Source organism: Lepus europaeus, chromosome 20 (genome assembly GCF_033115175.1).
Source record: "Lepus europaeus isolate LE1 chromosome 20, mLepTim1.pri, whole genome shotgun sequence".
Lineage (NCBI taxonomy): Eukaryota > Metazoa > Chordata > Mammalia > Lagomorpha > Leporidae > Lepus > Lepus europaeus.
The window spans coordinates 60,183,158-60,205,472 of NC_084846.1; positions in this window are offsets into that span (position 1 = coordinate 60,183,158).

Consider the following 22,315-nt stretch of genomic DNA (forward strand, 5'->3'; position numbering starts at 1 on the left):
GCAGGGGCCCAAGGACTTGGGCCATCTTGCTTTCCCAGGCTGTAGCAGAGAGCTGGATCGGAAGTGGAGCAGCAGAGGCTTGAGCCAGCACACAAATGGGATGCTGGCACGGCAGGCAGTGCCTTTACCCATTATGTCACAGTGCCAGCTTCCACAATTTTAATTTTAACCTGGCCAGCGCCGCTGCTCAATAGGCTAATCCTCTGCCTGAGGCGCTGGCACACCGGGTTCTAGACCCGGTTGGGGCGCTGGATTCTGTCCCGGTTGCCCCTCTTCCAGGCCAGCTCTCTGCTTTGGCCTGGGAGTGCAGTGGAGGATGGCCCAAGTCCTTGGGCCCTGCACCCACATGGGAGACAAGGAGAAGCACCTGGTTCCTGGCTTTGGATCAGCGCGGTGTGCCGGCCGCAGCGTGCTGGCCACGGCGACCATTGGAGGGTGAACCAACAGCAAAAGAAAGACCTTTCTCTCTGTCTCTCTCTCTCACTGTCCACTCGGCCTGTCAAAAAAAATAATTTTAACCTGCGTTCTTTTCATTATGATATATCCCATGTTTTCTGTCTTACTGGTTTTTGCATTGCTTTGTCTCTGGATGCAGCTGTATCTCTGGAGTTCAGGTTGTGGTTTGCTCTGTGTTCTAAATTGTCTAATGTGTGCAAGAGAAATCATCAGTTTTCAAATTGTACCAGTTTTTCATTCTGGATTGCTATCTGTCGATTGATTTTTTTCTTCATTTTGAGACATTGTCTTGTTTATTTATAAGCCTCATAATTTTCTACTGGAGCCAGTTAAGAATCTTACGAATTTATCATCTGGATATTTTTGGAGCACCATAAACTTTTTGAGTTTTGCTCTGTAATGCAACTAAGTTGCTTGGAAGTAGTTTGATAATTTGGGGCCTTGCTTTTTTTCATTCTTGAAATGTTTATTTGAAAGGCAGTGATCAATTGATCAGTCTTCCAACTGCTGGTTCACTGCCCAAATGGCTGCAATGGCTGGAGCTTGCCAAGGCTGAAGCAAGAGCGAGGAACTCCATTTGGGTCTCCCACCTCAGTTGCAGGGGTCCAAGCACTTGGCCATGTTTGACTGCTTTCCTGGGCACATTAACAGGGGGCTGGATTAGAAGTGTTGCTGCTTGGATGCTGGAATCGTAGGCAGCAGCTTAACTGGCTGCTACACAATACCAACACTTTTAGATTTTTTTTAAAGATATATTTAATTATTTGAAAGAATAACAGATCTCCCAGTCATTGATTCACTTCCTCCATGGCTGTGACAGCCGGAGCTGGGGCCAGGCCATGGACCTGAGCCAGAAGCCTCTTCCCAGTCTCCCACGTGTCTGCAGGGCCCCAAGCACTGGATTGGAAGTGGAGCAGCTGGGACTTGAACCTGTGTCCAGATGGGATGCTGGCATCGCAGGTGGCCACTTAACCTGGTAGGCTGCAGTACTTGCCCCATAGATGGTTTTTGTTTGAAGGAACCACAGCACTGTTGATTGTAGGCCTCACTGTTACCAGCAATGAAGAAGACACATTTCTGCGTATTCCAATCCACACCCATAAAATCTTGAGGTTTTTTCCACCTGGCTGGTGGCAATGAGGAATCTTGCCAGTCCCGTGTGAAGGTATGTTTCTTTGCATCCTATCATGTGGTTACTCGCAGGCATCATCTACTTTGCCTGTACCCTCGGGCCGCTCAGTACTCCAGAGAATCATGAGGGGAGGCCCTGGAAGAGCCGGGTGGCTCTCTGTGCATGGCATTCCCCTCTCAACTCCTCCTGAGGACCGTGACCGCCTTGCTCTCCCTGAACTCTCAGGCCGTCCCCACAACTCCGGGGTCTGCTGAGCCAGCTTTGTCTGGGTTCCCTCTCTGCATTAGTCGGCTTCTCCCCACCACAACACACCACGAGGCAGGTCACTTGTAAGAGAAAAGGTTTACCTGGCTCACAGTTTGGGAGCTGGGCTGGGGAAAGACCAGATGGGCCTCAGCATTGCTGCTGGAGGCGCCACAGAGAGGCGGAGGCATCTCTCGTGCAGGTGCCCACGTCCCATGTGGAGTTGCCCGGGTTCTACTCCTGGCTGAGCCCACGATGCAGACCCTGAGCAGTGGTGATGGCGAAGCAGCCAAGACCCTGCCACCCACTCGGCAACCTGGATTGAGTTCCCTGATGGGTGGCCTAAAGGCCCAGCTGGAGGCCAATGGAGGCATGTGGGGCAGGAAGCAGCATACAGAAATGCTCTGTGTTCCTCCAATGAGAAGATAAGTGAATAAATGAAAATTAATAGTGATTCTGAAGAGAAGGGAAAGAGATGACATATTGAGGTGAGTGGACATTATGTATCCTTAGGTTGGCAAGATCTAGACATAACTTCTATATGGACGAAAATACAAGAAACATCTTCAGAGCCAGAAATGAACACTTTGACTTTTCTGAAACACTTGTTTCTCCATCCTTTGTTTAACTCTGTAGATGTTGTAATGTGGGTTGAAAATTTCATCCTGACCGTTTTACCTTTGTAGATTCCCAGCTCTCTGCTTTGTCTCTTAGCAAAATACTGCTCACTGTGATAAAGGCATGAGGAAATATTCAGTAACAACTAACAGATATCAAGACAGATAATGAGACGCTGGCAACTGTCCCGAGAGAGCACTCCGTAAGATGTATGCTGTCGTTTTAGGTGTCCACATCGTCCAAAAGCAGTATGTCAGGGTGTCATTTAGTTTGTATTGAATTGGCACATTTGAAGACTACACCCTAATTGGAAATAACCTGATTACTTGTACCAGTCTAATGCACAGATAAATGGAAAAGAACTTAATTTATAATTGCATATTCACTTTCTCATGACCGTTACACAAAAAACTGTGATGAGGTAAGCAGTAGAAAACCAAACTTCATTTTTCTTTGGAAACTTTCCTTAAACTTATAGATGAGGAAAGGCAATAGATGCAAGTATTTGATAATTATCAGTTTAAGACTTACCAGAAGATTTCTTACATAATAAACAACTCAAGGGCTACATTGCCCACTAACTTCTTCCATTTGCTTCTTAGATTAAAAAAAGTATCCTTACAAAAACTGTGAAGCGATGGATAGGAATGCCATTCTCCATTGGAGAGAAAATAAATTGACCACACCCAAATCCCCAGTTACACTGAGATCTTTAATCATGCATAATTTGTCTTGTTTCACTTAACACCCTCCAGGTTCACCTGTGTGGCCAATGACATATTTTCCTTCATTTTATTTTAAAAAAGATTTTATTTATTTGAGAGGTAGAGTTACAGACAGTGAGAGGGAGAGACAGAAAGGTCTTCCTTCCGCTGGTTCACTCCCCAAATGGCCACAAAAGCCAGAGCTGTGCTGATCCAAAGCCAGGAGCCAGGAGCTTCTTCCCAGTCTCCCACATGGGTGAGGGGCCCAAGCACTTGGGCCATCTTCTACTGCTTTCCCAGGCCATAGCAGAGAGCTGGATTGGAAGAGGAGCAGCCAGGACTAGAAATGGTGCCCATATGAGATGCCGGTGCCGCAGGCGGAGGATTAACCTATTGCACCATGGCACCAGCCCCTAGATTTTCCTTCATTTTTAAATGGCTAATAGTCTGTTATGTATGTGTACCACATTTTAGTTATTTTTTTCACTTATGAGCTTTTAGACTGTTTCTACTTCTTAGTTATTGAAAACAATACTACAGTAGGAATTAAAATGCAGATATCTCCTTGACATACTGATTTGTCTTTGGGTATATTCCCAGTAGTGAGATTGCTGGATCATACATTATTTCCATTTTTTAATTTTTATCAGAATCTCCATACTGTTTTCCATAACAGCTGTATCAATTTACATTCCCACTCGTAGTACATAAAGTTTTCTCTTTTCTTAATCTTCATGAGAGTGTGTTACTTTTGCTTTTTGATGAAAATAATTTTAACTGGAATTAAGTGATGTCTCAATTTGTTGATTTGTCTTTCCCTAATGATTAAGAATATTGTTCATTGTTTCATTTATATGTTAGCTGTTAGTGTTGATAGCCAAAAGATTTTTGATAAAGGTGCCGAGAACATACATTGGGAAAAGCATGGTCTCTTCATTAAATGGTGCTGGGAAACCTGGAGATCTATATGTAGAAAAAAGAAACTATTTCTCATAATGTAAAACATAAAGCCAAAAGGGATTAAAGATCTAAAATATAAAACTATAAAACTACTAGAAGAAAACACAGGAGAAATGCTTCATGACATAGATCTGGGCCAAGTTTCATTTTGGTTTTTTTGGATAGTCCCAAAGGACAGACATCAAAAGCAACAAACAAACAAAAAATACAAAATGAGAAGACCTCTGCCTAGCAAAGCAAGCGACCAACAGAATGAAGATACAGCCTTCAGGGTGGAAGAAAATATTTGTAAACTGTTCATCCAATGACGGATCAATATCCAGAATGCATCAAGAACTCAACAAAAGAAAACAAACAATCCATTTAAAAACTGTCAAGTGTTCTGAAGTGTTAGATATTCATTCATGTGTAATAAATCACCATAGATTTTGTGATTTTATAAAATCCCCATATTATCTTACAGTTTCTCTGGATCCGAGGTCTAGGCACAACTTATTCTGATACTACCTTTCAGAATCTCTCACAATTAAGGCCATTCATCAGGGTTGGGTCCAGTGAAGACTCAGCTGGGAAAGGATTGGCTTCCAAATTCATGTTGTTGGGAGGGAATGCATTTCTCTAAGAATCATTTCCATGAAGTCTTGGCTCCTAGCTGACTATTGGCTGGAGGTCACCCTTAGTTCATTGCCATGTTGGCCTATCCAATAGGGTTTTCCTTATCAAAGCATATAAACCAAGAAAGCAACAGCATCTGTCATCAAGACAGCAGTCATAATTTTACATATATTAATACTTAAATGGCACCCTATCTCCTTTGACAAATTCTACTGATTAGAAGCAGCACAGTAGATAGCTCACACTTAAAGGGAAGAAACTGCACAGGATGTGAATTCAAGGAGAAAGGTGTCATTGAGGACGCCACGCAGTCAAGTCAGCTACAGCAGTCATACACATGCTATTTAATCATTTATTTTGATGAGTAATGAGGAACAATAATATATATTAAAGAGTTGTCAACGTGAATTCTGTTATTATTTGCAAAGACATAAAGTAAATTTGCCAAACAAAATGGTTTTGAATTATGTTTGAATACACCCAATAAAAACAATAACAATCTGTGATTTGTACGTATTTTTTCTCATGTCTGATTTTTTAAATCAACTTTGAAGAAATATGAGTTCAGATAATAGCATGTCTGTTGTGAACGTGCCTTATGCAAGAGGGATTATGTAGCCACACTTCAGCCAAATTCGGAAGGACCTTGCCTCATATCAAGTATATGAGTAGTCCAAATGTTTTTAACAAAGTGACTTTGTTATAGATGTTGGGGAAAAAAAAAATCCTCATGGAGCCCCAGTATTGAATACTGACTAGGAGAAATTATCTGCAGATATTCATGCCTTTCAGAGATTTTACAAAGGACTTCAAATCATTAAAAGGTCTAAATGAGAATATGCCACATTTATTTATAAAAATAATGGCATAGGATAGAGCATGAGGTCTCCAGAATCAGTAATCCAAGGAAGAAATCAGAGCAATCTTTGGCAGCAATGCAACACATCCAGAATTGCTTTTTTTAAAGCAGCAAATCCTAAAGTTTTAGTAGTATAAATCTTTTATTCTTAACAGTTTAGTGCAACTCAGAAATATCAGCATGGATGGATTCTGAATTACTGGATGAAACATGAAAATAATAAAGTTAAGTGAAAAGCTAAATCATTTTTCAATAATGCACCACTACAATTCAGTATGAAAAAACAAGCAACATAAAGACCTTTTATTTACTTTTCGCTTCAGTGTGACATTTTTGATTCAGATCTCATCAAGGAGATCCAACATGTATTTAAAAAGGTGATGTAGGCAACATTTTTCCAGTTTTGGAAAACATTCAAGATGAAGAAGATCAAGTCTTAATGAGTCATTAGGATTTATTAAATATTTATATAATGTGTAAATTACTGATTTAAATTATTATTTTAGCTTTTGGTAAATACAGGTTAAAAATATCTAGAAGTTACAGTGTTATAGTAAACCTTAATTATAACAAATAATAAGAAATAGTTAAAAAGGTAGAGTTAACTGATTTTGAGTCAGTTAAAGATTACACCTAACAAAGGTGAATTTCTGAAAAATGAATGAAAATATACAATTCCATAAATGAGTTGATTAAAAACATATGAAGAAGCTGAATCAAAAATTGCTCAAGCATTACTCCAAAACATAGACCTAATGTGTTACATTGATTTGCAGCTGAAAGAACCAACAATATTCTGATAAAACATTGGCAAGAAACTCATGGGACAAATACTCCTTGTTCTGATTAACCTGAAACAATTAACATCATTAACTAGTAAAATAAAATTTTATATACTTTCATAATACATGTATGATTCTTTTTTTTTTTTTTTGACAGGCAGAGTGGACAGTGAGAGAGAGAGAGACAGAGAGAAAGGTCTTCACTTGCCGTTGGTTCACCCTCCAATGGCCGCCGCGGTAGCGCGCTGTGGCCGGTGCACCGCGCTGTTCCGATGGCAGGAGCCAGGTGCTTCTCCTGGTCTCCCATGGGGTGCAGAGCCCAAACACTTGGGCCATCCTCCACTGCACTCCCTGGCCACAGCAGAGAGCTGGCCTGGAAGAGGGGCAACCGGGACAGGATCGGTGCCCCGACCGGGACTAGAACCTGGTGTGCCGGCGCCGCAAGGCGGAGGATTAGCCTGTTGAGCCACGGCGCCGGCCAATACATGTATGATTCTAACCAGCAGCTTTTATTTGGACAAGTATGAATCTAAGAAATTTTAGATATGAGAACTTTTATCTGTGTTGCTTGTAGTCAAACTGGACATCTGGCTTAGCTGGAGCCTTGATGACATTTGTGAAAACAGTACTCTTGTGTTTATCTAACTAATAGTGGTTTAACTGCATGAGCTATAGGAAATGACCTTTGATAGGCATAGGAATAGGAACCACAGACCTGACTACATGATGTTGACTAGTGATCATCTCTATTGATCAGGGGAGAGGAAGGAAGAAAAAATATTTTTCTGTGTATTACTATTTAATTTGCAGTGATTAATTGGAATGTGAATTCACAACATACTTAAAACACTTAATGTCTGGTTGATAATACCAAGCAGAAAAATGTAAATTTTATTAAATTGCAGGTATGACAATTTTCATGCTAAAGAAATTAAGTGAATGACTGCAGTGTTCATGACTGGTTGCCTCCTTATCATTTACTTTGCCTTTGCCCTGATATGTAACAGTCATAGCTACTAAGTACAGTCACCTTCCTTCTGCAGAGAAATCGATCGAGTAAGTTGATGCTGAATAAATCAAAGCGCTTTTAATTGGTGGTTGGGGAAGAGAAGTTGTCTGTGTTCTAGAAGATGCACTTTGTTGGTCATGGGATCTGAGGCTTTCTCGGCTTGCTCGTTACCATGATGAGCAACAGGCTGACAATTAAATATACATAGATGAAACTGGAACAGAGAAACTTGTAGACAAATGGAACTTCCGGAGTGACCAGTCATATCTAAAGGCAGCACTTTTGCATCTGTGCACTTCAGACATAAGAATCAAGATATGCATGAGAAAATCTAAGTTGTACTTTGTGTTACTTGAAAAGAAAATCATTATCCTACACAGCAGCAAGTCTTCCAGATACTGTAAGAACCTTAAAGGAGGCTATGCTGTTGTGAGCAGTGGGGGCTGCCTGGCAAGTGCGCACCACTATCTATGAGCAAGTGGCGATCGCCATGTTGACAGAATCTTATCTCTCGTGGGGATTCTGCAGCTTGAAGCTGTTTGCATCTTTATATTTAATGACCAGTTCTACTGAAACATGGAGTGCTTTTTAACCTCAGTATAAACTGTATTCTTCTTGACAATGCTATTTTTGTCTTTACCCTGATCATCTTGGGCAAATGATGTTAAATATTTATTGGAGTTACACATAGCTGGGAATTATTAGTGATTGACCACAGTTATAACCCATAAAATATTCATTATGTATCTTTAAATTATTGATTGATATTATAAATGTACAGGCACCATAATAGAACAAAGCTTTAGCATTTTCTTCCAATAGACCAGAATTAGGTAGAAAGGTTTCACCCACTTTTTTTTTATTATAGGAAGCTGAAAATACTATTAAGTAAACTATTTTTTGTTTGACAACTTCTCAAGAATTCTGTATGAAGTACTGATTAACAGGAAAAATAATGGTAATAACAACATAATAAAAGCAATAGCTACCATGTATATGGCATTTATCATGAGCTAGGCATACTGGATCATTTTCCATGTATGAATTCATAATCAAATATTTCTTATGAAAATGCAAACAGCCGGTCTTATTATAGTCTCTTTTCTACATTTGGGAAAGTTGAGGCACACAGTCGTTACTTGTTGAAGGTCATGAAGCTTGAAGATGTCAGATCAGGCAGAATGGCCCCAGAACTCGGGGACTTCACCCTGAGAACAAACTGTACATTCTGCTTGTTCATGCTAGAAGTCACTGGATATTGGAATGCAGTCACACACATAAGGTGGCCTTTTTGGTAATTGATACAAGAAACTTTTATAAGTTTATAAGTTTATAAGTATAAAACACTCAAACTATTGATTGGTCCTCACAAACTAGGTAAGATATCATCATAGTTGGCAGGAGCAACAAGGCTTGCCCTGTTGTGGCATCAAATGCAGACATCCGGATGTGTGATTGGCTGACTGCTGTCACTGTGGATCACTGTGTACTTGGAGGTTCTCAGGTGGCAGTAACTCTGCAATGAATTTTTAGCACTACTTTTGCAGGTTTAAGAAAAATGTGTTAGATGATTTTAGTTGTCTAAACACTTGGCATTTCCAACGAATTACAGGAAGCTCCTAGAGCTGTGGGAGTATTTTGTGAGCCACGTTGATTGTCTGGCTAGAGAAATAACAGGAGCAGAAAATCTGCTACCAGATTTTTAACTTGAACCCATAGGCAGTTTGTGGTATAGCAGTGAATGGATGCTTTTAAGAAAGTCAGCAAGTCATCTTCAAAGTTATAGAAGAGGATGTGCGTTTTGGAATGTTTGGGTGTGGGTGGTGTTTCCACTGAAATGGTTGTGCTGTGGAACGGATGCTCCAAGGATAAGGCCGATGCTGAGAAAAACCCATGGGATGGCATTAAAAGTACTGATTTGACCTCACAGGAAGTGTTCTCTCTTCAGATTCTACAAGACCATGCAGCTTCAGCTGCTGACTTACATAATTTGAGTAACTGAGAATGAAATTTTGGCTAATATTTTGTTGAGGCCTTTTCAGATAGGTGCTTATCAGAAATCTACATGTGAGAGTATATGGATCTACTCTTTTTATAACTGATAGTATGTATTTAAATTTAGGTTATTTTTTAAGGCTCTAACTGGCTTTATAAATTCAAGTGGTTTTCCAATAAATGTGCTTATTCTGTATATAAGCATTTTATAATTTCATGTTGATATCTATTTTCTCTGAATATTTTTCTTTTGGAGAAATGCTTTCAACTTTGTTGAGGATATTAAGCACCCATAGGTTGCTAGAATTGTTTTTATGGACTAATAAAACTTATTAGCTATGCTGATTAGCTCAGACTTGTAAACTTAAAAATTACATGCCACTCTTTAAAAAAGTGGTATGAAGCCTGGCCTAACCCTTGTTGCCTCCTTCACAGAGGTTATATTTAATTAATTAATTGAGAGACAGAGTGAGAAAGGCAGATGGGAGAGAGAGAGAGAGAAAGAACACACATGCCAAGCAAGCTCCCCTCTCTGCTGGTTCACTCCCAAAATGGTCTTAATGATTAGGGGACTGAAGCTCTCAGTAAGGAATTCAATTCAAGGCTTTCATGTGGGTGGCAGGTGCACATCTACTTGATCCATTACTGCTGCCTTCCAGGATCTGGTGTGAGAAGCCAGGGCTGAGTGTTAAAGCTACATATGTCAATGTGGGATGAGGATGTCCTAACCTGAGTCTCAGCTATCATGTCAAACGCCTTCCTCCACATCAAATTTGACTCCAGTTATGTGTATCTATCAAGTCTAACCTTTTTCCCTACAAGTTCATCATTTTAGATTAGACTGTCATCATTTGTTGTACAGACAATTGCAATAATCTTCTAATAAATTGTCCTGTCTTTGACTTGGCACCATTCAAGCCATATTTTTTTTTAGCTGTCAGAGTGATTCTTGTATATATCAATCTTGTCTTGACAGTGTCCTGTATAGAATTCTTATTTTTTCTCTATAGCTTCTGAAAAGTCAGTACCCCTGGGGCTGACATGCAGGGCCTTTTAAGATCTGGCTCTTGACCAGTGACAAGACTTACCCATCACTATTTCACAAAATTATCCTTTTCTTAAAGCCTTTTCCCAGCTAATTCAGAAATACTTTTTCTTCCTAAAAGTCAGCTCACTTCCTTTCCTTTGCACTGAGAATGTGTGTGTACACACACAGTAGCGCACTGAGAATTTCACCATCACAGTTCTGGATCTTTGTGGGGCTCTAGCAACCATTTCCTGTGGAAGCTCTCCTTTTTGTGTGACTGCAGTATCTCAGGTAACGTTTAGGTTTTTTTTTGTGCCAATTTTTAAGAAATAAACCAATAAGCTGCAACATGAAGAGAAACGGGAAGCCAAAAAATGGGTCTGACAATGCTCATAATATCTTCCAACCAGTAGCTGAAGGCCTGTTGTGTAGGTGAAAGCTTGGATACGTTTTTGTGAGTTTTTAAAAAATTATTTGGGAAGGGTCACTGGGGACAACATAGATGAGGAAAAGACATTTTTGATTTAGTAGGCTGGCTGTGAGGAAGTGTTTGAGTACAGGCTCAGACCCGGAGAGGAAGGTGGACCAGAGCTCCTTTCATCCTGGATATTCTTGCATATTAAAGTGATTTTTTTTTTACCTTAAAACATGCACGCAGTCACCCTTAATCAGGTCCTCTATTTCTGAGCTGTTAATGATCAGTTAGAAGTGATTGAGCGTTCATCAGCATTTTGGAGAAGACGTGGCACCATACTTTTTCCATGTTTTGCTTTCTATGTGTTTGATTTTGGTCTCGTAAACTGTATTTACTCCCCGTATTCCATGTGACTTAGGATACAAACAGAGGTGATTAGGGAAGTGAAGAAGGTGTCTCCGTCAGATTGTAGACTGCCCTGTTGACTTCTATCTGGCCGTAAGTGGTGTTGATTCCTTGTCTTCAAATTTAGCATGTACGCAGCATTTTTGATAGCTTGTTCCAAATTATTTGAGCTGTATTTTTATACCTAACTATATATGCTTTTGATGATACTATGTTTTAATGAACAGTGAGTTCCTTTTTGAAATGTACATTTTAGAAAGTAGGAAATAATGCAGAAGTATTCAAAAGTCTTTTTGCTCCTATTCAGGTGCTTCTCAACAACCATTCAGTTTGGTACATGTGTTTCCACTTTTTTCCCCTTAGGTAAATATGCTTATTTTTAGATTGTTCTCTCACCATATTTACAGGATTTTATCCCACTGTTTTCAGTTCCTGTTAAATTATGAGAATTATAACATGCCATTAAAATATTCCTAACTGTAGTTTTATTAATCCACAGTTATTAAGGACATGATTTTATGAGCAATTAGGTTTTTAAAATTTATGTGTGAATGCTTTTTTCAGAACAGTGGATGGAAATTGGCTGCTCACTAAGTGCCATTGTAACTCACTTAGAATGACAAAATCAGAGGAAGAGAAATTGAGAGTTGGTGAGGTCTGAGCCATGCAGCTCTGATAAAATGTCCAAAGTCCACTAATTTCTTGTACTTCATTCACACCGGTTATTGTTCCCCTCTCTCACCTTCAACCTCCATTATCATTGTCCTATAGCTCTTTCCTAAAAGTCAACTCACTTGACCTACTGCTGTTCTAAATGCCAATTGTATTTCACATTATTAATAAGCAGAGTTTTTCATAATTATGAGGTTCTACATAAGGATAATTGCTGGACAACTAATCTTGTCTATACCCTTTAACAATAGAGAAATAAGGGGCTGGCATTGTGGCACAGTGGGTAAAGCTGCCGCCTGTGATGCCACCTTCCCTTATGGGCACCAATTTGTGTCCCAGTTGCTCTACTTCCAGTCCAGCTCCTTGATATTGGCCTGGGAAAAGCAGGAGAAAATGGCCCAAATGTTTGGGCCCCTGCTACCCACGTGGAAGACCCAGAAGAAGCTCCTGGCTTCTGGCTTCTATCTGGCTCAGTCCTAGCCATGAAGGTTAAATCAGGAGTGAACAGGCGTATGGAAGATAGATGGATGTCTCTCTCTCTCTCTGTCTGCAACTCTTTCAAATAAATAATGAAATTGTAAAACAAAACAGAGAAATCAGCAGTTTAAAATCATTTCATTCTTGTCTGGCTTTTAGGTTTTCAAATGAATGCTACTTGCCTTACGTTAGCAGCTTAGCATAGTGCAGGTGCTTATCCATTTTTTTTTTAAAGATTTGTTTATTTGAGAGATAGTTATAGACAGAAAGAGGGAGAGATAGAGAGGTCTTCCATCCGCTGGGTCACTCCCCAGATGGCACAACAGCTGGATCTGGGCCCATCTGGAGCCAGGAACCAGAAACTTCTTCCAGGTATCTCATGTGAGTGCAGGGGCTCAAGCATTTGGGCTATCTTCCATTGCTTTCCCAGTCCATTAGCAGGGAGCTTGATTGGACATGAACTGGTGCCCGTATGGTATGCTGGCGCTGCAGGCAGAGGCCCAGACTAGCACTCCACAGTGCTGGCCCCTCCAATAGCTTTTTGATAAACTGAAGTTTGAAATGTACTTGAAAATATTTATTTGCGTTTGAGATGCAGAGCTTGCAAGTGAGTGAGCAAGACCCATGCTTACATGCGGGTTTATTCCCCAAATGCCTATAATGGTCAGGGTGGACCAGGCCAAAGCCAGCAGCCAGGAGCTCAGTCCAGGTCTCCTATACGGGTGGCAGAGACCCCCATACTTTAGCCATCACCTCTGGCCTCCCAGGGGTGCAACAGCAGGAAGTACGGATCAGAAGTTTAGCCGAACTTTTATGTAGGCGCTCAGATATGCAATGCAGGCAGTTCAACTCCTATAACAACTGTGGCCATAGCCCGCCCCTTAAGATGTATTTTTTAACAGGTATTTAAAAATGAAAGAAAAGCATGGAACAAAAGAAAGGAGAAAAGTTAGAAAGTAGATAGATAAAATATATGTGGGCCTGTGCACGTTTTGCTCTATCTTCTTGAACAGATTTGCCTTCCCAGGTTCCGCAAATGTGTGAATCCAGCGAAGTGAGACACATGAGCCAAATCAATCCGACTCAGACTTTCTTTTAAAGTAAAAGCAGGCAAACTCATTCCTTCTTTACTAATTTAATAGTCAGAAAATAGTGAGAGGCCAGCTTTGTGGTGTGGAGGGTTGGGCCTCACCTGCAATGCCATTATCCTATGTGGGCACCAGTTCGGTCGGGGTCCTACTGCTCCACTTCCAATCCAGTTCTCTGCTGGTGCACCTGGGAGTGACAGCAGAGGATGGCCATAGTGCTTGGGCCCCTGCACCTTCATGGGAGACCCAGGAGAGGCAACTGGCTCCTGGCTCTGGCCTATCCCAGCCCCAACTATTGTGGCCATTTGGGGAGTGAACCAGCAGATGGAAGATCTCTTTCTCTCTGTGTCTCTCCTCCTCTTTCTGTAACTCTGCCTTTCAGGTAAATAAAAAGTCTTTAAAAATCCTGAATAATACAAATTGTTTTATAGTTTTTAAATGGAAATAATTCATATTGTATTTTAAGAAAATATGCTGTGTGTGTGTGTGTTTAATGGATCATTTTGGCTTTTAAATTTACTTTTGGATGTAGTCTTTGTTCCTATCACATACAATTTTAATTGCTGAAACATTTGTAAATTATAAAAATTAAAATCATTAGGATACATCATCTGGAAGTAAGCAATGTTAATGTGTTATTTTATATATTTGTCACATTTGTTAATACACATTTTTCCAATGAAACAGATTATATCACATATTTCAGCTAAAATATTAGCTTTCATATATTTTGACAATAGTCTCATTGTTTTAATTATTAAGTAGTTTTATATATTATTTTGAGCAGAGTATTGATTTGAATGTTAAAACTGAAATTTACATCTACAGTCTTTAAAAGATCTGTGTTTTAGTGAAAGTATGAGTGTCATTTCAGACAATATGTTTAGAAACCACTTCAGGTAAATGTTATGAACATGTAACAAGTCAAGGGATATCCTCAATGCTTTTCTTTGTAATGTTTGGTGGGGGGGGGCAACCTGCATATGTCAGGAAAATATGATTTTTGACTATAGCATCCATCCTAAGATGAATTCACCTGAATATCAAAGTTTCCAGAAATTTGTATCTGTTGCCAACAATGAAAACAAGCAAACAAATGAATTCCAATACGTGTCCAAGCACCCACTACCAATGAGCTTACACAGCTGGATTGAATTAATTGAAACTATTCAAATGATAAGACTCTAACAACAGTAGAGTCTTTTGCATGTGTACAGCTGACATCACTTTCCTGTGAACCACGTATCCAGCCTTGGCCAGACATTAAGTGTCACATAAGGAATTTCCAGGACACATAGTAGTCTCACTGCACCCCCCACACTGGTCCTTGAGCAGAGCAATATTTTAAACAGTTCCCTGATGATCCGTTTGTCAAACCAGGAATAGGAAATATTGCTTGCAAAACATTTAATTGCAAATTGGAGTTTGAGAGAGTTAAATCTAGCTTTCTAATCAGAATAAAATGAACAGATGCAATAAACAGGGTAAAATGAATTTTTAAATTTTTGAAGTTCACCAAAGTGAATGTCATCTGTGTAACATAATAAGCATGGAGCATTTATCATTAGAAAAGTATGTAATTTATATGCTTTATGTAAATAACACTACATATGTATTAATAGCTCTTTATTAGTGAAAAATTAAAATCAAGTAATTATATATATTAATAATATATAGGAGATGACTTCGCAGGTTCTCTTATTTGGAAAGCAAAATCATCATTCACTTTTGTGCTGCTGCTGTAAAAATATTCAAAAATAATTTCTCAACTTAGCTTTTCTGTCTTGTACCAAAAGATCTTCATTTATTTCAAATTTATGTATAGGAAAGTTAATGTTAAGTAATTAACTGCCTTTTTGGGTACAATTTGATAAAATTGACTAGCTATTTAGAATTGGGTTGATTTAAATTGAATCCGTTCTTAAATTAAGTTAATAAAAATGTTCCAAGCGGAGACTAAATCCATTCTGAGAAATACTGGTATATCCCTCTATAATTAACTTATCCAAAGCAAGTTCTGAATGAAAACCTGGCTTCTTTACCGCTGTCCCCCACAGTAGTGCTGAAACTGACTAACCATGCCGTTTGCCTATATTTATAACAGACTTTCACCTAATGCAATTCTATATCTTGTGTTGAGTCAATAGTCCTTACGTGTCAGTGTTCACAAGGAGTCATCTAGGGGTACTGGTCAACGCACTTCAGATTCCTGGGCTCCACTCTAGACATTCTCAGGGATGGGGTCTCAGAATCGGCATCTTTTAATCAACCTCTGTGCCCTTTCTGATGAAAATCATGGTGGGTCATTTTGTTGCCCTTTATTCCAGACGTTTTGGGCAAAGAAGCTGTGAAGAATACCTGGCTGGGTGTTTGTGGGCAGGTTGATTGTCTGTTACTTCCCCCTGTAGGTCCAGAGCTACCCTTAACAAGGAGTGAGGCAGCGCCTGTGTCTTAGGGCAGTTCACTGTTTTACTTTTCCTTGCAGCACTGCACTTTTTCTCTTTGTTAAAATACTTTATACCCAAATGTGTGTTAGCACTTACGGTTTAAATTGGAAATACCTATGAGAAAAATGCATCTCTTTAAATTCACGCTTAAGTGAAAATGTAGGGAATCTTTTCTGGAAAAAAGTACATTGGGGAAAAGAACATAATGGCCATGATACATGAGATTGAGGAGGAGGAGGAGGGCACAGGAAAAATAACTCAGAAAGCTGTCTGCACCTGCAGATGAAACCACGCCTGTCTAACACATTTTACTCTGTTTTTTTTTGGCATAGCATTCTCTACCCATGTCTAAGTTCCTGGAGGACAGTGTTTCTTGTCTACTTCTTTGAAATTTTCTGAGCTTTTTTGTGTTTGACACGCTAAAGGGTGACAAGCACCTGTTGGGTGGTTGTGCTGGATAAAGCCTGGGGTCTCTTTGAACTCTGTTCTCTCCCTGTTACTCCAGCTTCTGCCTCCTAATGATTGTATTATTGACATTCGACTACCATTGCCTTACTTGGCAGTATACTTATTTCCTTTCTGGTCTCCCTGAGTCTTTTTTTTTCTCAAGGCTGTCTTCCATATCAAAAGCAAAGTAACCCTCCGCCCTCGCTTATAATAGTATTCTCTGAACTGTGTTCTTGGGGACACATTTCTAGAAAATGGAATTCCATTTGAATTAGCCTTGAAAAATGGTTTCTTTTCTTTGTGATTTCTTAGAGCCTTTAAATGCATTGTGCTCCCCAGGAGGCTGTGCTATTCAGCGTTTGACCAGGGGTCCATCTTTGAGGAAGATTTCCTGGCCTACAAGAACTATGCATGTCTTACCAGGACACACAAGCTCTTTCCAGACCCTCCCCACTGCCTAGGTACCTTGGTTCTTTACTGACGCCCTTCCCTCTTGCATTCCTCAACTGCAATTCTGAGCTTCTGTGACATGTCTTATTCATGTGCCTGTCCAAGCTTTTGCCATCTGATTGCCTGGCCTGGAATGTTGATCAACTGCAGCTAGCACTACAATCTTTTCTGTATTTTGAGAGGCTTATGTTTTTTATCTGATTCATAATATCCTTCTATATTCACTACATTATCATATATGTGATTTATGTCTTCATTGGAGTATACAGCACAGTCTGCTTTTAGTATACAGCACATATATAAATGTGAGAGAGAGAATTCTTATCCACTGATATACTTCCCAAATGCCCACGCTGCCTGGGACCAGGCAAATCCAAAGCCGGGAACCTGGAACCCAATTCAGCTATCTCACATGTATGAAAGGAACCCAGTCAACTGAGTCATCCCAGCTGCCAACCAGAGTTTGCATTAGAAGTCTGGATTCAGGAGCCACAGCTGGGTATTGAAATCAAGTATTCTGAGGTAGAATGTGGGCATCTTAACTTTTAGGCCAGACTCTCCTTCCTTAGAGTAAGCTTCTTGAAGGCACTGACTGTTCATCTTGGTCTCTCAACAATAGGTCCTTGGTACGTACTAAATCAATAAGAAAACTCACAAATGGATTTTTAGATCACCGATATTCATACTTGCTAGAAAAATCTTGAATTGAGGTGAAGAATGCCTTTTTATAACCTCCAAGTTCCTGTGTGTCCAAATTAATACTTCAGAGCATAGTAGGTTAGATTTTGAAGCAGTCACAGTGTTCTTTGAAGAATCACCTTGCTGTAAGCTCCTGAGCAGAGCTGGTGCCCTGCTTGGCTCTCCTGGACGCAGGTTCTTTGCCGAGCACGCCGTGTCTGAGTAGAAGAGTTGCTCCTTGCAGGGCTCAGGCGAAGCACTTATCACCATCAAGAGCTCTTTCTCTTTTTAAATTTAGCTTCTTAGAAAACAGTCTAGCTCAGAGAGCTCTGACCTCACTGTTTTTATTTAACAAGTACCTGTGATCATTACCATGTATCAGATTCTAAACACTTTAGAGATGTGAACTCATCTACTCCTTATGTGAACTCCGCTGCTTAGAGACTTGTTATCCACAGTTCACAGATGAGGAAACAGGTGTGGGGAGGGGTGAGCTGGTGAAATCAGTTGACAGGGTGACACTATTAAGAAATAAGAATAGAATTTGATTGAAGGCAGGCAGGCTCCAGTACTCAGCTGCAGTACTTTCACTGTGTTATAAGTTTGTAATATTTCTATCTCTGCATGGAGGAATCACTCAGCAATTCTTAGGGCTGCATATTATTAAATGCTCTGTGGAAAAGTTTATTTTTTGTTGAGCTTGTAAAAACTTAAAATTTGATAATAGAATAGGACTTAACTTTCTGCATATAATCATGTAGAGTTTTGATGTTGAAAAAGCAAGCGGATTTTAAGGTGAAGGGGAGCATTTCTATTCAGTCTGTCTTTAAAATGGAACGTAACTGGAACAGGTTTTAGCTTAGACTCAGTGAAATCATAAAGGCATTAAGTCAGTGCTCAAAACTCTTAGATGAGAGAGACAAACATGGCTGTTGGCCACAAACTATTTCTGTGCACGATAATTTTAACAATAAAATAATCATGGTAATGAAGCTTCAGAAATATGGGGTGCAATGGTGATGAGTTAGGATGGCCTAAGGTGAAACAGTAGGGGAGGGGAAGCGGTTGTAAGTCACAGGGGGTTGAACTCCACCTGTTCAGTGACCTTATATACCTGTTTTCTGTTCTAAGATCTTGAACAGTAGGCATTCAAAGAATATTTTTTGAAAACATTATTAAAGGCAAGAGAAAATAAGCAAAAGGCTGTAACTCAAAGAGGAGAAAGAACTAAAGTAGAGAATGCAAATGTAGTGCGGTAAAGAAGGAACGGTGAAAGCAGCTGCGATCACAGAACACTCCATGCGTTTAAGAAACTTTACGTGGTCATCTCATTTCAGAGTTCCACAGCTTCGTGGTGTGGATTGTGTCATTGCTATGTTAGTTCTTGTAGGAGAGTGGTGCCCCCCACACAACTGTTCAGCTTCAGAGTTAGGGCCCCTCACCACTATGCTGTACCACACAGAGGTGGCGAAAGAGCTAGGCGACAACAAGAGTATACAAATCAAATGATATTATTTGGGGGGCAGATTTCTTTTTATATTAGTTTCAAATTACTAGCAACATATTTCTTCAAAACTTAGCCTATGCCAGTGAATACTTACCATCTCATAAATTCTGAGGACTCAGAGTTGAGGTGTGGCTTAGCCAAGGGCTTCTGGTTTGGGTTGTCACAACATTGTAGTCAAGCAGTCCGCCTGCGTAGTAGCCATGTCTCTGCTCAGTTGGGCCTGCAGAAGCCTCTAAAGACGTATTTCCTACCTCATGGGGATGCTGGCAGGCTGCACCACCATGCTGGGGACCCTACCCAGGCTACCTGAATGCTTCCACAATGTGGTACCTGTTTACTCAACAGAGATATGGAGCTAGATTGTGCCCCGTATGAAAGCCCCAGCCTTTTATAATCAGTTTTTGGAAAGTGACATTCTTGGAATGTGACATACACACACACACACATAGTTTTCCATGGTGAGTTGACAGGTCCAGCCCACAGCCAAGAAGAGGGGATTTCACAAAAACAGGAACACCAGGGTTGGCAATCACTGGGCCCACTTGAGTTTGCCTACTACAAATGGCATGGGTTCATTTGACAGTGTTCAGTTGGCATGAGTCAGGTTTCTTGTACCTTCTAGATTCTAATCTAGGGGACTTGAAGGTAAAGGAGTTAGTGCTTATTAAGTCTGAATTACCTTTGAACCTGGGGTACTAGAGAGGTATTTTCTCTAGTTTGCTCCGTAGTGTCATTTAGAAAATGTATCACAGTTAAAGAATGCTAGAATTTGTCAAGGTATCTCAAGATGAAAAGTCAGATAAGAAGTTTACAAAACCCGTATGTACTATTCTGTGGGATTGACAGGCTCAAGAAGATAAATTGTCTTTCAGTTAGTACAGAATCATCTGGTACCAAATAAGTTACAGAATAATTTTTTGCAAGAAAATTCAGCATAAAATCAAATCAGCACTAGAAACATTGTCACATTTCATGGTGGCTTGGGGAGAAAATGGAACAGAATAATTTGTTTCATTTTGACACAGTAATAATAATATCTGGTTGACAATAATGTATGATGAGGTGGTGAGTTTAAAATTCGGGTAAAGTATCATGTCATTCATCTTAGCGGCTCTCAATCAGTGATTACTTTTAGAACCTTTTCTGTGTATCAGCCAATGTGGAAATAGAACTACATCCTGGAATCTCTTGTGAGTTGCAGTTCTTTCATTCACGTACTTGTTCACTCATTAATTTTCTTACTGACAGCCTACTATGTGCCACATATTACTTTCTGGGGTGATGGTAGAAAGGGAAAATTTTTACATATATTTAAGAAATTTAAATAAAGGGAAAAATTTCCTGTATTTAATATATACAGGTTTTTAAAATATTTATTTATTTGAAAGTGAGGGTTACAGAGACAGAGGAGGAGAGGCAGAGAGAGAGAGGGAGGTAGGGAGGGAAGGGTCTTCCATCCGCTGGTTCACTCTCCAATTGGCTGCAACAGCTGGAGGTGTTCTGATCCAAAGCTAGGAGCCAGGAGCTAGGAGCTTCTTGCGGGTCTCCCACACAGGTGCAGGGGACCCCGGACTTGAGCCATCTTCTACTGCTTTCCCAGGCCATAGCAGAGAGCTAGATCAGAAGCGGAGCAACCAGGACTTGAACTGGCGTCCATATGGGATGCCGGTACTGCAGGCGGCAGTTTTACCTGCTACTCTACAGCGTCAGTACCTCATATATATATAGTTTTAAGAACATAGTACTTTTTATTTAACTTATAACTTTTACAGTGATAAACTTTGAGTTTGCTTTATAATCTAAACCTTTTTTTTTTTTTTAAGATTTATTTTTATTTGAAAGAGTTACAGGAGAGAGAGGTGGGCCAGAAATGGGCAGGACTAAAACTAGGAGTTAGAACTCCATCCAGGTCTCTCACATGGGTAGCAGAGGCCCAAGCACTTGGACCATCTTCCAGTGCTTTCTCAGGTGTGTTAGCTGGGAGCTGGGTGGGAAATGGAGCAGTGGGGTCTTGAACTGCTACTTATAAGGGATGCTGGTGTTTTAGCTGGCAGCTTAACCTGCTGTGCCACAATGCTAGCCCCAGGAAAATATTTTTAATACTACAGACAAAAAGAAAAATAATTAAATGATACAATATGTAGCTTTGTTCCTAACTTCATGTGCTTAGCATGATGCTGTTAAGAGTCATTCTTGTTGGGTATGGGAGAAGTTTCTTACTTCTTATTGTATAGTCTTCCATGGTATGAATGTATTAGAATCTGCTTATCTGTTCACTGGTTGATAGACATCTGGGTTGTTTCAATGTTTTGGCTATTAGGAATACAGCTTCTATAAACATTCAAAAAGTTAGTCTGATGGCTGTTCTGTATGTTCTCATGCTCTCAGATTTCAATCTGAATGATCTCTGTTTCTTAAAAAGATATATTTATTTTATTTGAAAGGCAAAGTTAGATCTTCCATCTGCTGATTCACTCCCCAAGTGGCTGTAGCTTTTGAAGCCGGGCCAGACCAAAGCCAGTAGCTGCTTCTGGGTCTCCCACGTGGGTTCAGGGGCCCAAGCTCAAGCACTTGGGCCATTTTCTGCTGTTTCCAAGGTGACTTAGCAGGGAGCTGGCTTGGAAGCGGAGCAACCAGGAATGGGACTAGTGCCCATATGGGATGCTGGTACTCTGGTCCGTGGCTTAACTCCCTCACAGCACTGGCCCCCATCTGTGTGTTTTATCGCTCAACTGTAGCTCTTTGTTCCCTAATGGAAATTTAGTAGATCCATACTGAATTATATTAAAGTTCTTTTAACTCATCTGTGCACTACTCTGACACCTTCTACCTTCAAAGATGCCTGCTCATTTTCAGTTGTTGTTTAGAAGTAATTTCCTCTGGAAAGTTTTCTTTGGCTACTTGAAGTTGCGTTTCTTGCCCTTCCCTTGGATTCTTCCAGCCATGTAGACTATTCTCATGTCATTCTGTGCACATTTTTTAAAGCCATGGGTACTATTCAAGAGTAAGCTGTATGACATCAAAAGGCATGTTCGTGTTATGATGATTATGTTCTTATTCAGCCAAACTTACATAAGTGCCTGTTGTGTGGCAGGTGCATCTCTAAGGAAATGAAATCAGCATATAAAAGAGTTATCTGTACCCCCATGTTTATAGCAATTCATTTCAGAATAGCCAAGTTATGAATCAACCCAAATGTCCATCAGCTGATGACTAGATGAAGAAAATGTGGTATATGTACACTACACTCAGGCATAAAAATAATGGAATTCCATCTGCTACAACAAAATGGATGCAGTTGGAGACCATTTTTCTTAGTGAAATAAGCT